This window comes from Amblyraja radiata, chromosome 6 (assembly GCF_010909765.2).
Source record: "Amblyraja radiata isolate CabotCenter1 chromosome 6, sAmbRad1.1.pri, whole genome shotgun sequence".
Taxonomy (NCBI): Eukaryota; Metazoa; Chordata; class Chondrichthyes; order Rajiformes; family Rajidae; genus Amblyraja; species Amblyraja radiata.
In genome coordinates, this window is record NC_045961.1 from 30,600,504 (window position 1) to 30,613,399 (window position 12,896).

The following is a 12,896-nucleotide window of genomic DNA, read 5'->3' on the forward strand; positions in this document are numbered from 1 at the left end:
GCACAAAAAGCAGAACGCAAAATTGTGCCAATAGGTAAAAGTGACCAGAATTGCAAAAGTGGAACTAATCCTGACCAGTTTTAGTTTATCAAGTTTGTGGAATGAACATGATCTAAAGGTAATTTTTTTCCAAACTCTTGATTCCACTGTTAAAATAGTGTTTTGAGGCCATCTACTGTTAACATTAAATCCTACAGTACATCAACAAAATAAATTAAATCAATGAACCACCATGTATACTGTATATAGTATCGTTTGCAACCATAATGGCATTTCATTATATTTAGACAGTCATTTACTTTTTCCAAGTCTGGTGGCAGTTGCAATATAGGAAACATAGTCCATCTAATATGAAAATAAATGTTGTCAATTTGCTGAAATTGTTTACAGATTCATGTGAACATTCTGATGTAACTGGGTGTAACTAAGAAGTGAATGATACATTTTTCACAGATACTGGTGCTCAGTTGAAGGTTAGTATCTTATGTAAAATATGTTATAATAGTAAGATTAAACGAGAACTTACCAGTTTGAAGTTTGATCTTTATTTTATTTTATGAGTTACGTCGAGGGATTACGTGAAGACCCTGCCAGCACGCATGCGCGACATTCTTCAAAGCAGCGGTGTGGAATCACAGTAATAGTAGTTGAAATAAACATAGTAAGATAAGAAGAACTAGGATACCAGTTGACCTTTATAAGAGGGTGGGCGTGGAGGGCACGTAATCCCTCGACGTAACTCCTCATAAAATAAAGATCAAACTTCAAACTGGTAAGTTCTCATTTAATCTTACTATTTTACTTCGGAGTCACGTGAGTGACTACGTAAAGTTTTAAAGATCTGTGATTTCATGCCGTGGAACAAATCCATGCTTCACTCACTGCCGAAGTCATTCAAGGGAGGAAGTATGTTATCGTATTCAGACATGTATCAAATTCAAACAATAACAATTTATTTTAACAAAATAATGCTTCCTTGGGCTAAATATATTACAGAATTCAAACTTGATTCTGCAACACCGCAGGTTTGGTTATTGGCTTATTATAAAAGAATTGGAAGGTCTTTTCTCTAGACCATCCTGCTGTTGCCAGGATATGGTCCACAGGCACTTCCATGTCTCTAGCTGCCAATGTTGCTGCTGCCCTTGTGGAATGAGATTTAAGATGTCAGTATCCACCCCAGCAGTTCCCAAACCTGTCTGAGCCATCTAGAGATGGTCTGTGCTGATACCCGGCCATTAGGCTGTTTATAGCTGACCCATAGTGCCAATTTACTACCTCTTAAAGTTTTAGTAGTCTTAAGGTATACTAGAAGGTGTGTCATTACACACAGTCGGGTGTCAGATGGGTATGCCTGGAATTCAAAATTTTATCCTGATGTTCCTGGTCTATCTTGTACTCCTAGCACAATTATAGTGCTGCTGCTCAGTCCTTCATCTATATGATGGCTGGACAGGAATTTCCAGGACGTTGGTGATTGTAGCTGTATTATACGCTACACCAGTCCTTGAGCAATGCGACCCCCATTTTCCCATGCTGGAGAGGTACTGCTTTTTTGTTGACCTTGATAGGCCGCCGTGATCATGTTCATGGTCCTGTCCGTCAGCCCAGATCTTAGCATGATGGACTTATGGTTCAGAGAGGGAGGAGAGAGGGTGGAGAGGAGGGAGAGAGGAGGGGGAGACAGATGGGGGTGTCTTCATTTACTGGCGGGTTAGGTGAGCAGGATTGTTTGCAGTAGCAGAGGGAGGGGGCAAGGGCGGTACAGTTCCCAGTCTCAGCTCCTGTTCCACCGAGCGTGTGGATGTGGACGGGTGGCTTGTTTGGCGGCTGCCCATTGTGTGGCGTAGCCGGCGTGCCCACTGACTCCCATCCCCCCCCCCCTCCCCCGGGCTCTCCCCCAGTGGCCCCGGACCGGGGGGGGAGTCAGCGGGCACGCCGGCTCTTGACTATTTTCTGCATTTCATTGTAAAATGTTCCTGTTATTAAAAAATAGTAATGTCTATCCTGTCATGAGTAACCCCCCTCCCCTCAGTCCGACACCGAGATCCTGCTGAAGATGGGCAGCTGCCGGCTGGATGAAGTGGCAGCGGGTACCGTAGGAGCAGAAGCTGATGGTGTGCAAGGTACGTCTTGTTCTTGGGGTGGCGGATGAGGGGGCGCAGCTCGGGCTGTGGGCGAACTGCCACTTGTCGCCGTAGCGGCCCATCGGGGAGCGGGTTCCTCTGGAGTTGGAGCGGGGCTGGGCTGGAGTTGCTGCTGGCTGTGGGTCTCTGGGTTCTCTGTGCTTGCAGTGGGCCTGGTGGGCCTGGGGGTCGGTGTCCCGTTGGTCCTGACGTCTCCGGCCACCCCTCTGGACAGGAGCTGAGACTGGGAACTGTACCACCCTTGTCCCCTCCCTCTGCAACTGCAAAGAACCCCACTCTCCTGCTCACCTAACCCACCCATCCCCCCCCCCCACCTTTCCCTCCCAACTCCAGTCCCGTCCCGACCCCCTGGGAAACTGAAGGGAGCGACTGCCCCGGGGCGACTGGCACTGACCTGCTGGCATCGCCGACATGAAGACAGTGCAAAGCCCCCGCGCCCAGTGCAATGGGCGGGGAGCTGGAGAGGGGAGGGAAGGGGTCACACACATGGCCGGGAAGCAGAGGGGTGTAGGTGGGGGTGGTGACAGATAGGGCCAACAATGAGTGGAGAAAGACAGAAACACCGATGCGCAAAGGAGACCTACACCAGTGCATGATCTCTCTCGCGTTATGGCAGGTGATTGTCGCCTGCCCGCTGTTCCTGACGCTAAAGCCTTGGGATCGTTGCCCTTCGTGTTGGCGTGGAGGGGGAGGGGGGTATTGTGCTATTTGATCGCCCCCTGCTATCCCAGGGACAGGGAGACACAGCGGCTTTTGAGACTGGTGGGCAATCACGACCAAAGTGTCTGCCCACACAGTCAGGTCACCTCTCCTACACTTGTCTCCCGCACTAAGATCACCCCGCAGAGAATGATCCCAGCCTAACCCAAGAGCCATGTCACCCCAGACAGATTAAGGCCCCCCCCCCCAACACTGTTGCTTATTTAAACAAACCTTCAATCAGGATTGGCTCAAGAGTAACTCGGGAGACGAACTTGGAACATCGCAGAAATGACAGGTAAATGGCAAACTTGTCATACCAGTGGGAACTCGGTTAAGCTCTTGATCATACACTTGCAATCTCATACACAACCACGAGTCTTTCACTCGGGGTACCTCGTGGGTCAGCTCCTACCGTGAGACAGCCCTTACTCTTTGGCAATGTTACAGACATGTGGATAATGTTAATTGTGAATCCCAGAAAGTGCATAGTTGTGGATGACGTCAACTTAGATTTATCTGGATGGAGGATGGACCCCAGAGTTTCAAACCAATGTTTGGTAGCTAAAACTGCTGATTTAGCAAGTTCCAGGGTTTTTCCCCACAATTGATATATCATCAAGATATGCCATGACAATATGTTTTGTTTCCTAAGTTTTGCCAAGGCCAGTTTTAATATCTTGGTGAACAGTCTTGGGGCTGAAGTTTAACCCATTAGGCAATGCTATATACTGCCATAGTTGCCCCATCCAGTTAAAATTTAGGTGTCGACAATGATCCCTAGTATGGGTACTGAATAGTATGCATCTTTTGGATCAATGCATGCCATGAAGTATCCCTCTGAAACTAATTGTTTGGCAGTAACAATGTTTCCACAGTGGCAATAACCTCCATGCCTCCCAAAACAAGTGTAACATTCCCCCTGTTACTACAGGTCCTACACCTTTTGTGTTCTGGAAGGAACCAGATCCACCTACCTCCCTGGTTGCCGGTGGTACGTCCGATTCTTCAACTTCTGCCTCTTCTGCAGAAGAGGCGCCGGAGTGTGGGGTTGGCACGTTTTCCACGAGGATCGCTCTGGGCCTTGGCCTAAAAAGGACCTCTGTGGTTGCTGCGCGGCCCTCATGCTTTCACCAGCATCCTGGTGTTGATGCCTGCTGGTGGATGCATAGGGGTGCTGCCGTCTGAGGTGTGTGGTCTGCCCGTTGCTGATAACGCCCTCATGAGCCCGATGGCTTTAAACTCTTCGTCGAGCTTTTTTACTTGTTTAGACAAGTTTCCCCTCCAAACTGCAGTACCTGCGGTTGTGTTGTAGCTGTTTCGCACAACCCTGCAAATTTGGGGTTTAGTCAGATTCAGATTCAGATTCAATTCAGATTCAATTTTAATTGTCATTGTCAGTGTACAGTACAGAGACAACGAAATGCAGTGCAGGTTTACTTGGCTCTCGCAAGCAATTGATTTCATAGTGGGTATTGCGGAGCAATGTCAGTGTCCTGCTGAGTGTCCGTCATCTCTGTACCATCGACTGAACGAGTACCAATGATATGCCCGCTGTCAGAAGTTTTAGAAACTTCTGTAGTTTGACCTCCTGGGTTCTTATGCCAGTCCCACTGTACCCCCAGATCGCATTGTTTACTGCAGGCACTTTTAACAAAGTAAAGTTCACAGGAGGCATATACTTCTCCGTAGTTTCGTTAACTACCTGTTCCTGCAGAGGATGGAAGTACAGGTAGTCGATGTTGGCCGCCAGCCTGGTCTGCAACGGTACTTCTGATTCCGGTGATCTGCGTATTTGGTGACCACTCCCAGTAGCTCCTTAGGATCCTGCACCCCCAGCACACTGCCGTTTTCTTCAGCCATGTCCTCTTTTTCAGGACCAGCCCAGCCCTGGCCCACAATGCTCCCCTCTGTCGAGGGAGATGCATTGTTTTACAGCCCTCGATAAGGTGCTGTTATGGGAGTGCGAAGGCTCCCATAGTGAGCTTGCTCCATCTCCCGGAGCAAGTCACGCCGCTTACGCGGGAGAGGCGGCACCTTTGCTGCTCTCGGGCAGCGCGTCCTCCCGACTGGACTCAGATGAGTATGATCGGCCGGGCTGACTCCTGCTGGGCTTTGCCTCCAGCCCGCTGCGCTGATTTGAGCTGTACAGCTCGCGGCGCTGGATTCGGCTTAGCAGAGTTGAAGTCGGCAAGTGGACCTCAGCAACCGCTCCAGGCGGTCACTTCCACTGCCCTTGAGCCGCGCGTCCTCCTGGCCGGACTCCCCCGAGTCTATCGGCCGGACCGACTCTCTGTTCTGCTTGCCTCCAGCCCGTTGCGCTGTTTCCGGGTGTACAGCTCACGGTGCTGGGCTCAGCTGTGCTCAGCTGTGCTGAGTTAACGTGTCTGTGGACCGCAGCCTGCGGTCCAGGTGCCGCTGGTCACCCCCGGCTTTCGGGCTGTCGGAACTTTCACAGTTCCCCACAGCCATTGGAACGCAATCCGTTTTTTCTTCCCCTTGTCCAAAGTGCTGAAACACAAAGCACAGCAAGGGGAAGAAATCCGACCTTAGAAAATATTTTTTACCTTCTAGGTCCGTTTTTCAATTTTGCCGCGGGGGCTCTCCACCCCCGCCTGTTGCTGTTGCACTGCGTGAGACGCTATATCGCGCATGCGTGCTGGCGGGGTCTTCACGTAGTCACTCACGTGACTCCGAAGTAAAATTTGACTTGTAAACTATAGTTTGACTATAGGCTGCATTTGCAGCAACATAGAAGATAGCCACAGACATTATACTGGCATCAAGAGTGTGTGCCAGTGCTTGTGAAAGTAGCAACCATGGGCAAGCTTGAGAACAGCGTTCTCTGAGTAACAGCATATGGCTCGACTGATAATGGTGGGCCTCCTCCATTGCCAGAGTGAGGTGCTGGCTCGAAGGGTCGAATGGCCTACTCCTGCACCTATTGTCTATTGTCACACACAAACTGGAGGAACAGCACCTCATATTCCACTTGGGTAGCTAACGGTATGAACATTGAATTCTCCAATTCATCATTTCCTCACGACCCGCACCCCCCCCATTTCCCCCCTTGATCCCTGTGCCCCACCCAAATGGGCCCCCCTTTCCCCTTTCCCTCTCCCCCCATCCCCTTCCACCTATATGCTTTTCTCTGGTTTCAATTTACTTCTCCCCTTATCAGTCTTTTGTCTACTTTTCATCTCTGACCTTTGTCCATCCATCTACCAATAACCACGTCCTCACCTCACCGGTATCCACCTATCTCCTGCCAGGCCGTGTTCCACCCTCACCTTTTTCAGCTTTCTCTCCCCTCCCACTACAATTAGTCTGAAAATGGGTCCATGCCCAAAACATCACCTAGCCATGTCTTCCAGGGATGCTGCCTGATCCACTGAGGTACTCCAGTACTTTGTGTCTTTTTTGTATATCAGCATCTACAGTTCCTTATAGGGGGGCACCAGAGGAGGGAGATGGCAGCCCTGCCGACAGTCTGTTCGTTTTTTCATCCTTTTTGTTATTTTTAGCATCTGTTTAAAGTTTGTTTTAATGTTATTCTGTTTGTTTTATGGGGGGTACCGGGCTAACGGGGGAAACTTTTTTTTTCAGGTTCTTACCTTCCCGGAGAGGTGATCAAGTTTCGGATCACATTCTCCGGGCTCCGCGGCCTACCAGTGATGGAGTTGAAAAGCCACCTCGGACTGTCGTGAGCCCCACCGCGGGGCGCGGACTTAACATCGGAGCGGATCCCTTGCCTGGGGTTGCTCCCACCGCGGCCTGCAGACTTACCATCAAGGGCTTGCAGTCTCAGGAGAGGCTAGTCGGGAGCTCCAACGCCGCAGAAGGTTCGTCCAGCCCCGACGCGAGGTTCGATCGCCCGGCGCGGGGGAGCTGACATCCCCCCCAATGCAGGAGCTGAACGCCTCGACGTGGAGGGTCCGAACGCCGGCTACGGGAGTCAAGACTGTCCCATCAATGGGGGGCTCGAGGCCCCTGACCAAGGAAGAACAAAATGGGAAGGACTTGAACTTTATTTTGCCTTCCATCACAGTGAGGAATATACAATACAATACAATACAATTCAATTTATTGTCATTTGGACCCCTTGAGGTCCAAACGAAATGCCGTTTCTGCAGCCATACATTACAAACAAATAGACCCAAGACACAACATAATTTACATAAACATCCATCACATTGCTGTGATGGAAGGCCAAAAAAACTTTTCTCTCCACTGCACTCCCCCCCCCCCCCCCCGATGTCAGAGTCAAAGTCAAAGCCCCCGGCGGGCGATGGCGAATTGTCCCGCAGCCATTAAAGCCACGCCGGGTGATGCAGGGTCGCACTCCGGGTCTTGGTGTTAGAGCCCCCGGCGTGCGCTCGCAGAGACCCGCAGCCATTCCAAGCCGCGCGGGGCGGTGCTGTAAAGCCCCGCTCCAGGAGCTCTTCAACCCCGCAACTCGGGCGGGAGAAGTCGCCGTTGCGGAAGCCCCGAAAAGCTGTCTCCCTCCAGGGACCCGCGGGCTCCCGGTGCCATCCGCCAAACCCACAGTTGCAGCCACCGAATCTCCGGGGGTCGGGTCGCAGCAGCGTCCACCACAGCTCCACCCGCACCGGACTCGGCCAGCTCCGCGACGGTGAGGTGAGTAGTCGGCACCAGAGCCCCCGGTCTTCCTGTTGGAGGCCGCTCCTCGTTGCAGCCCCAACGACAACGGAGACCCGACAAAGAAAAGGTCGGGTCTCCCGTGCAGGGAGAGATTTAAAAGTTACCCCCAACCCCCCCACACCACCCCCACCCCCCCACACACATACCCCAACAAAAAATAACAAAAACTACATAAAAACATAGACATAAAATAATAAAAACGCAGACGGACTGCAGAGGCCGCTGCTGACGAGAGTCGCGCCGCCTACCGTAGGAGTCATTGTGATGGATGTTTATGTTAAAATGTGTTTTTTGAGTCTGTTGCTTTTTAAAAATTGTATGACTGACCTGGCCAGTGAATTTCACTGCACAAATTGGTCAATGTGACAATAAATGAACCTTATACCTTACCTTATATCTTTAATAGTCAGCCAAGATAGGTCTATACCCATGTGTCACAGGTGAAGGTGGAGATATGGAAGTTCAGCAGAGCCATGGGTTATGGACACCAGGCAGGGAACACAGAGCATTGATGTGGAACTACATGGTGATATGAAAGTTAACAGTCAATAATGAGCAGCATCTGCCATCCACAGGCCAAGGTTCATTTGGGGAATGGGATGTTCTTGATATTTACAATACAGTACAATACAAATTATCATTAGCAAATTTGCAGAGGACACAAAGCTGGGTGGCGGTGTGAACTGTGAGGAGGATGTCATGAGAATGCAGGGTGGCTTAGACAGGTTGGGGGAGTGGGCGGATGCATGGCAGATGACGTTTAATGTGGAAAATGTGAGGTTTTCTACTTTGGCAGCAAAAACAGGAAGGCAGATTACTATCTAAATGGCGTCGTTGGGAAGTACAGCGGGATCTGGGGGTCCTTGTTCATCAGTCTATGAAAGTAAGCATGCAGGTACAGCAGGCAGTGAAGAAAGCGAATGGCATGTTGGCCTTCATAACAAGAGGAGTCGAGTATAGGAGCAAAGAGGTCCTTCTGCAATTGTACAGAGCCCTAGTGAGACCACACCTGGAGTATTGTGTGCAGTTTTGGTCCCCTAATTTGAGGAAGGACATTCTTGCTATTAAGGGAGTGCAGCGTAGGTTTACAAGGTTAATTCCCGGGATGGCGGGACTGTCATATGCTGAGAGAATGAAGCAGCTAGGCTTGTACACTCTGGAGTTTAGAAGGATGAGAGGATATCTTATTGAAACATATAAGATTATTAAGGGTTTGGACACGCTGGAGGCAGGAAACATGTTCCCGATGTTGGGGGAGTCCAGAACCAGGGGCCACAATTTAAGAATAAGGGGTAAGCCATTTAGAACGGAGATGAGGAAACACTTTTTCTCACAGAGAGAGGTGAGTGTGGAATTCTCTGCCTCAGAGGGCGGTGGAGGCAGGTTTTCTTGATGCTTTCAAGAGAGCTGGATAGGGCTCTTAAAGATTGCGGAGTCAGGGGATATGGGGAGAAGGCAGGAACGGGGTACTGATTGGGGATGATCAGCCATGATCACATTGAATGGCGTGCTGGCTCGAAGGGCCAAATGGCCTACACCTGCACCTATTGTCTATTGTCTTTACTACTTGAAGTTACTACTGAGTGGATGGAATCAGACAACATATTTGAGGAATATAAAGAAAGGAGGAGGTGATAGAATTGATCAATGAGGGGAGGTTAGTGGATGTTATCAATGCGGATTTCAGTAAGGTATCTGATAAAGTTGGTAGACTGATCCAGAAGATTAAAGTCCCTGTCCCACTTACGTGTCCTCGTGGTCGCGTTGAGGCGCGACGGACTCGAGCGACTTCATGCGCCCGCACAGCCGTCTGGAGCGCATGACATCATTTGAAGATGGACACAAAATGCAGGAGTAATTCAGCGGGACCGGCAGCATCTCTGGAGAGAAGCAATGGGTGATGTTTCGAGTCGAGACGCTTCTTCAGTCTGAAAGGAGGGCCTTGACCCGAAACGTCACCCATTCCTTCTCTCCAGAGATGCTGCCGGTCCCACTGAGCTATTCCTGCATTTTGTGTCCATCTTCAAATTTCTTGGTCTGGCTCTGGGAGTAGAAGTGGGGGCGGATCCGGACCGCAACGGCCGTGAGCCCCAGGTCAAGTTCGGTGATCGTTTGCCTGCTTCTGTTGCTGTTGGAAGTGAGACATTGCGAAGATTTTGTTTGTTACAAAATTTCGGAGCGCCGTGCGATACCGCGCACAACTATATACCCCTCCGCGCTTCTCGGTGGGACCGGCCCCGCGTGGCCACACGATGGCCGTGCGCCTCAACGCGACAACGAGGTCGTGTAATTTGCATGCCAAGGACACATAAGTGGTACAGGGCCTTAGGATGCACAGCATTAACAACTTGGTTGCATGGATTCAGAGCTGGCTTACTGACAGATGGTTATGGTGGAAGAACAATATTCAGACTGGAGGTCTGCAAACGATGGAGTTACGTGGGGATCTGTGCTGTGAACTCCGCTCTTTGTAATCTGTATAGCTTGAATATAAACATAGACAGGTTGGTTAGTAAGCTTGCGGATGACACCAAGAAGGTAGGGGTCACGGACTGTAAGGAAGTATACAGCGTCAAAGTACACAGCGAGATATAGATCAGCTACAGAAATGGATGGGGAAATGGCAGATGGAGTTTAATCCAAGCAAATGTGAGGTGTAGCATTTTGGGATGTTCAATATTAAAAGGGTAAATATACATTAAATTACATGACCCGTAACACCATTTTTGTACAGAGAGATCTTGGGGTCCAAGTCAATAATCACTGAAGTGGCAACAGAAGTAGATCCAGTGGTAAGGAAAGTATATGGTATGTTTGCCTTCTTTAGAGTATTAAGAGTTAGGAAATCATGCAGTTTTATAGGACATTGGTTAGGCCGCATTTGGAGTACTGCGTCCAGTTCTGGTCACCCCATTGCTGGAAGTATGTGAAGGCTTTGCTAATGGTGCAAAGGAGATTTACCAGAATGATGCTTGGATCAGGGGGTATTAGCTGCAGGAAGAGGTTGGACAGATATGGATTGTTTTCTCTGCAACATCAGAGATTGTAGGGAGGCCTGATAGAAGTATATAACATTACAAGAGGCATAGACATGGTAGACAATCAGAACCTATTTCCCAGGATGAAAATATTAAATACTGGAGGGCACAGCTTTAAGGTGAGAGGGACAAAGTTTAAAGGAGATGTGTGGGGCAAGTTTTTTTACACAGTGGGTTGGAATATGCTGCCAGTGGTAGTGGTTGAGGCAGATATGATAGTGGCATTTAAAAGATTGTTGTATAGTATAGGCATGTGGATATGCAGGGCATGGATTATGTGAAGACAGATAGGATTTGGTTGTAGTATTATGGTTTGCACAGACACTGTGGGCCAGAGGGCCTGTTCCTGTGGTGTATTGTTCTATGTTCTAGGACACTCACCACCTCACAAACTATGGGCCCTCCCGAGTTCAAGCTTTTATGGATTATAATAGTGACAACATTTATTTACTATAATACAACTTACTTTAACATATATATGAAGTCACAGGTCCATATTGTGGTCAAGTATGACATCAAGGATGTGAACAATCTTGGTCCATTGTCTGACCGTTGCCATGGAAACAGATAATATCAGTGCCTGTAGAATTTGTGATGCGTAGATAATAATTTCAGTTTCCCTGATATTCAGTTGCTCCACAACCTGTACAATATGCGGTACAATGCAATCTACAACATTTGAAACAATGGAGTCGCCAAGAGATTTGTAGGGCTAATGCTATATATAGTGCCAACATGCTGACTGAATTTTGAAATATGTTATCAAGGGGGAGAAGGTGAGTAGTAGGACAGGACCAGAGATAACTCCATGGAGGCACACATTGGTGAAGGTGCAGAGAGGAAGCTATTGCTTGGTTATGCCTGAGTAGATAAAAATGAATTCAGCTTTAAAAAGCCTAACATTTGGATGATGTTGTAGAGGTGCTGAAGGAAGATGGTGTATTTCAAAAACTTATGGTTACAGACAGTGTGGGAAAGATGGGGAAATATAGCTTAACTTTGTCATAACCACAAAGAATTTCTGTAGTGATTCGGCTAAGAATTATGTTGGAATTGTGCCAGAAATTATAATCTGATTTAAGGGATTGATTTCAGAAGCTTTGTATTGGATGAACTAGCAGACCATAGCATGCTTAAGGAGCTTGGACAGGACAGGTGGATTGTTGATGGTAGTTGATAAGGACAAAGAGATTTGAAGGAACATGGAATTGCCCAAGGGAAAACTGTTGTTAATTTTTGCTGATGTCTGACCTGGAAGAGAAGTTGGATAAAATTGCTGCACTTCCATAAACAGTTGCAGGAATAGGAAACACATCTGACCACAATTTACCAGAAAAACAGCCAAATGTTGCAAGATACAATTTTCAGATTGAATTTTCAAAACAGAAAGAAGATATTACCACAGGGCTCTCAAAACTTTTCACAAAGTTTACTAAGGTCAATAGGATTTGACTGTGCTTCCACTAAGTTTGGACTACACGTGACCCTAACTCCCATTCATATGCTTTAATCTTAATGCCCTAGTTAGACAAGGACCCCGCTGAATGCAATATATATGGTTCCCTTTAAATTGTAGACATAGAAAGACAAACTAAATGTAACTCTACTGTTTAAGAAGAGGGCGAGGCAAATGGAAGCATATTATTTTGGTCACCTAGTCTGGTTTTTGCAGTTGGTAAGATTTTAGAGTCCATTAGTAAGGATGAGGCTCGAGGTACTTGGAAGCACACGATAAGGTAGGTTGACGTCATCATGGTTTTGTTAAAGGGAGATCTAATCTGTTGGCGGATTTTGAGGAGGGAACAAGCAGGATTGACAAAGGAGAATCAGTGGTCTTGGATTTTCAGAAGGCCTTTGATAAGGTGCCAGACACGAGGCTGCTAAACAAGATGAGAGCTCATGTTAATGGAGGTAAGGTACTAACATGGATAGAAGATTAACTGTGGCAGAAGGCAAAGAGTGTGAATCTTTGCATTAGCGGGTTAGCTGCCAGTGATTAACGGTGTTCTGCAGGGGCCGGCATCGGGTCCGCTACTTTTCACTTTATATGTTCATGATCTGAATGAGGGAATTGGCGGCTTTGTTGCTAAGTTTGCGGTTGATACAAAGATAGGTGGAGGGGCAGGTAGTGTTAGGGAAGCAGACCCAAAATATCATCTGTCCATTTTCTCCAGAGATGCTGCCTGACCCCGTTGACTTACAGCACTTTGTGTCATTTCCTAAATGTTATTGGATCTGACAGGTTCTTCCCACCCACCTAACCTTTTGACCATTTATTCATTCGTAATACCTGGGCATCACTGTCAAGTTCACCATTATTGTTTCCCTTTAAATATTCTTGGGAATATGT